This window comes from Serinus canaria, chromosome 1A (genome assembly GCF_022539315.1).
Source record: "Serinus canaria isolate serCan28SL12 chromosome 1A, serCan2020, whole genome shotgun sequence".
Taxonomy (NCBI): Eukaryota; Metazoa; Chordata; class Aves; order Passeriformes; family Fringillidae; genus Serinus; species Serinus canaria.
Window position 1 is genome coordinate 41060357 of NC_066314.1, and position 5829 is coordinate 41066185.

Here is a 5829-nt window from a genome sequence, read left to right on the forward strand (position 1 = left end):
CAATAGTAAGTGAAGACAGAAAATATTCCTTCATTTGGTTGGATTCTAGCTTTCACGTTTATTTTCCATCAAACCGTGGTTGTTTTGTTACAAAGGCATGCAAATGAATGTATGAAGGAGCTCTCAGAGGTTTAGCAATTCATTTGCTAAGAATCCTTTCCCCAAACACTTACTGGAGGAATATTTTATGTCCATCTAATGATCTAGGTTGTACAATTGTGAGCATTAGAATTCATCTTAGGTAATCAGATATATTAAGAAGTTGTGTCCTGTTACAGAGTGCAGGTTGAAGCCTTTGCAAATTCAGCCTTTTCCCACAAGATGTTTATATTCATCAGTGCAGACATGCCAAACAGTCAGGCTAGTATAAATATTTGCTAATCCATTTTGATAATGCCAGCATTATTTAGGTTACTCAAATCATTAGCTAGACAAAGCAGGAACTGCAAACATGTGGGGTCTTTTTGCACCCTGATTAATTTTCTTAGTACTTAATCTCTGAGGTTTAAGAGAACATCTCTGAGGTTTAAGAGAACCTAATTCTTTTCCTTTTCAGTGATTAGAAATACTTCATTTAATATTTCTTTACTTCAGCATATTTCATGCAATATGATGACTTCTATTTATTATGTATTGTAACTCCCTTTTTATAATGCAAACTGTCAACTTAGAGCTCAGTTATGTCAGCATCTCCTGACAGAAATGCAAACCTAGGAGTGTGATGAAGCTGATCATTGTGGGTAGTAAAACTCCCACTCACAAAATAATTGTGGGCACACCTAAAAAATTTAAAGTGCTTGAGGAAAAACAAAAAGAGGGGAAGATCTGCCACTTCTTAATAAGCAATAATAAAGAAATAAAAAAGCAGTAAGAAACATTAAAAAATGGTGAAAATGTGGAAAAACTACAAAAAATAAAAAAGTGGATGAGAATTGTTAAGCAACTTTATGATGGGACAATTCTCTGAAAGATGAAGTGTTAGCACTCAGAAGTGCCATGTAGCAATTTAGCACTTTCTCAGAATGTGAAGTCTCTGTAATGTGATTCTCCAGGAAGACTCCTAGTAAGAAGATTTTGAAACCAAGGAAACTCCTATGAAATCACCCAGTAAAAGCATCAGAAAATGACAAAGATGATGAGCATCCTTTCTTATCTAACCTTTGGAGAAGGTGGGGTTTTTTGGGTTTTTTTTTTGTTGTTTTTTTTTTTTGGTTTTTTTTTTTGGTTTGGTTTTTTGTTGTTTTTTTTTGTTTTGTTTGTTTGTTTTTTTGTTTGTTTTTTTTTTTTTTGTTCCTAGTTTTCTAGATCTGAGCAGCTTCAAAAAACTTAATGGGATCCAAAACTAGGTGGAGAGATGCTTAAAAGAGCTGGAAGAATCCAATATTGTAGACACATCCAAGTATATTAAATACCAAACCACAGAACTTGTTTACTGAAAAGAAACAGATGCAGTCACTCTAGGAAAATAAAGCTAATGGTGTTGCTGGTAGTGTACCCTAAACATTTTTAAATACCTGAAAATAGCATCCTGGATTTTCAGCAATGTGCAAGTTTAATCCAAATGTAATAGTCAAAGTTTCAATACAGATTACAATATAAGATATGCTGTTTTGCTAAGATTACACCAGAAAAAAGCTAAATTCTTAGACTCAGCAAATAAAAATACTATATCACATCAGAAAATAAGCTCATATAAAATATGTATGTTTTTTATTAGCAGAAAAAACAATGATTACTCACCATTCCAGAAGATATCACATACATGGGAAAAAATTGTTATATTATCTTATTGCTTCTTAGAGGAGAAAATAAGATTGGTCTTTGGGCAGCACACAAAGACTAATAATGTAAAATTACTTAGGTCAAAGATCCATTCTTCTTGTAAATCCATCCAGGAGTATAAGGGATAAATCATATATTAAGTCTTTTTCTTTGCAGTATTGAGTAAATTAAGGAAAAAAGTTTCTGAAATAAGATCTCTCTATATTTTTCCTCCTTTGGTTCCTCTCAGTATTAAGGCTTGAAGTCAGTTGTTTTGTGGGGGTTTATTTGTTTTATTTTTTTGTTCACCTCTATTATCTGGAGAGATATTTCATCCTTGCCTTGGATGACTCCAAAAAATAGATGTTCACAGTGCATAGGAAATTCTGATCACTTGCTACATGATGTCATGTTTCAGCAGTAACCTCAGTTATGTGCGAGGCAGGACAGACACAGAGAAGGTCCAGCTTGCTTTCAAAGTGTGGAGTTTGACCCTTGCCCACTGTAACTGTCACTAAATGCTCCATCATCTCCTTTCTAAGCCACTGACACACGAAATTGCCACAAGCCAGGAGGGTTAAAACTGTTTTCAGCTTATCTACTCTTTTTCCCCCCGAAATGCATTGGGACACCAGGCTGTCAGACAGGCTGTGGGTGACTGCACTCGCCAGAAGCCAGGGGGCAAAGAGAGTGCTGAAAAATCTCTGAAAATGGAACAGGTAAGGATGAAATACAGATGTAAAATAACATATAAAGACTGACAAGGCAAGAAATGGGGAGAAAAATTACAATAGCCAACTTCCCATAAGATGCAAGAGATCCACAATGATCACGACTCTATTATCTACTTCAATGTCTCCACAGATATTTCCTTCCAGAATTCGAAGCTTATCCAGAATAAAACACAAATTGATATTAGGTATTTAAAATGAAAAACAGTACTATGTGGGTAACAACTGGTTCAATTTAGCAGCACAAAACAAATCCACAGACCTTCAGAACTGCAGATGTTTCTGAAAATTCAAGCAAAATAATTCCATTTATAATCAAAGTACTTAGCAGAAAGACACACTAGGATTTCCAGCTGAGATGCATTAATATTTTAATCAAGTCTTCCATGGCATTTAGTATAGCATGTATAATGCAGCATTTGAAAACTTGCCTGACTCTCTTAGGACTGTAATTATTTCTGCAATTTTGAAACCTTGTAGGATATGGGTAAGGGCAGAAATTATAGGCCAATTTTCTTAATTAATTCAGTCTGCAAAATACTCACACAAGCAATAGCAAAAATTATTAGAATAGATTCCTACCAAAATTAATTCATAAAAAGAGATATTCAACAATAACATAAGACTCCCTCTTGACCTCATTAATGAAATTTACAATAAAATTAATGAAATTATAGGTATAGTATCACTTAGAGCAGTGGGACCAAATTCAAAATTTAATAGTGTAATATTTAATAGCATTTTTACCAGAGTACAACCAGACAATGAAAAGGAAAAAAAGAGAACTGATTTTCTGGTAACATATTTTACTAATTAACTCAAGCTACTACTGAGATCAAAGGTATTTATCAGCAGAACAGAATTCTTTGGCTTTTTTTCTTTTTGTTTTTGACAAATAAAATCAGGTAATCAGAAATTTCCATTGTCCTTGCTAGTTTTAATTCATCAGGTGTACAAAAGTTTTAAAAAAGACTGAATAAAAATAAAATAAATCAAATAGAATTAAAAGTTGGGAATAAGAGTTATAGTCTTTCCCACGTCCTACAGCCCTACTGAAATTACCAAACAGTTGAGATCATTAGGCCTGAACAAAATTCCACTGAACCCAAGGGGATAAAAAAAGAAATAAATTTTACCATAATTCCAGAGGGTTTTTGATCAGTATTAAAACTGATATGTCCTGATTTATTTGTGTACCACTGTGAATATGACTATCAACATTTGTTATGGAGATTTATAATATCAGAAGTAGCTGATATCTAGTGTTATTAAAGAAAAAGATCTACTTATAAAAGATATGAAAGGAAATGGAAAGTAACAATATCTGAAAAATATCTAACAAAATATAGAATTCTAATTTGTTGACCTTCTTTCAGTCTCATTTGCTAAGAAACAGCAATTCATCTGATTCTGTATTGACAGACACACTATTGCATTAGAAATAAAATTTCCTGAGGGAAAATAAAAGTTCAGATGGCTTCATAGTTTGTTTCCAATTGAGCAACAAAGCCACTAGGAAAATGAACAATTTTCTGAAATTTTAAAAGTGGTTCCATTTTTTATTACAAGGAAACTTTTTCTATTGGCAGGTACCTCTCTCTTACTTCAGAGTCCTATGAAGGCAAGAGCAACAGATTATGAAACTTGATATAAACTATTACACTGGTAAATAAAAATATAATAACTATTGATGCAATCCTAGAACAAGCATTAAAACACAGATGCACATCTAGAGATCTGGTATTAGCTAGGACAGATTGGTTCCACTTTGATGCATTTTGGATGGTTATGCTGGCATGAAGTGAATTTAAAATGAGTTCAGAACATAACATGCAATTATCCAGAACTAGTAGCATACAAAGTCCTAATCCTACCTTACCAAGCACAATATATTACCACTGTGACAGCAAAGCTTGAAGACATTTAGAGATGAGAATTTTGTCTTTAATTGTAACTTAGGTTCTTGGAAAATCACTTTCTGACTCCTGCAGACCTCTCTTTGTCTGAACAGCTCAGGGAAAACTCCAGGGGAAGACAGAACCTGTGACAAAGCCATCCTCAGAGCAGCTCTATTGCAACTGCAATGCTGAGATCAGCTCATCCCAGCTCGTGTCCTGCCAACAATATAGGTTAAATACACCCCTGCACTTTTTCACTTGCCAGAGCCTAAATGGGTACACAATATGGCTTCACTTGAAACTGCCCCAGGGGATGCTCACATTTCACACTAACAAGAAGTTCTTCACTGACAAGGTGGTCCATCACTACAACAGGCCTCCCAGGAAAGTGATCACAGCACTCACGATGCTACAGCTCAAGGAGCACCTGGACAACGCTTTTAGTCATATGATTCTATTTTAGGAAGCAGTGTGAGCAGCAGGAGTTAGATCTTATGGTGATTCTTATGGGTCCCTTCCTACCTGAGGCATGCTGTGGCTCTGCATAATGCCGAGATCCACTGCTGAAACAACATCAGACTAATCATGTCTGCCTGTTGTAGCCACATTGGGACATCTGGAATAAAAGTCTTCTGAGAAACAGCTAAAGAAGCTGGGGATGTTTAGCCCAGAAGAAAGAAGGCTCAGGAATGACCCTATCACTCTCTGAAACTCCCTGAGAGGAGGCTGTAGCCAGGTGAGGATTGGTCTCTTCTCCCAGGCAGCCAGAAATAGGACAAGAGGACCCAGTGTTAAGCTGTGTGGGTGGAGGTTTGTTTGGACATTAGGAAGAAGTTCTTCATAGAAATGGTGATGGGCATTGGAAGGGGCTGCCCAGGGAGATGATGGAGTCACTGTCTCTGGAGGTGTTTAAGAAATTATTGAATGTGGCACCCAGTGTCATGGTCTAGTTGACGAGGTGATGTTTGGTCACTGGTTGGACTCTATGATCTCAGACATCTTTTCCAAACTAGTGGACACAGAATAGATCTGATATTTAAGACAGCATCAGACTCCTTCACACATGACAATCATCATGTTATGCTCATCTAGGAGATTCCCAGTCCATATAAAGGACCCTACAGCTGTCCTACTGCATCAATAGACTGGGAAGGCCAGAGTTAGGTATAGATACACTCTTAAAATTCCACATTCATAGTAGTTCCTCATTCAACAGTAATGTACAAATTGCTTCAGCACAAATTGTGGGAACTGTATAATGCATTTTTGTTTGGCTAATAAGATGGGAATTTGCATTATCCTTTCATTGTGATCTATAATTAGATACAAGTCGAGTGGAATTTTTTTAGTTTGGTCTGTCAAAGGACAGAGGAATATATGTAGTATATTTACTTGTATTTGTCACTGTCATTTAATCTTGCAGGAAAGACATTCAGCAG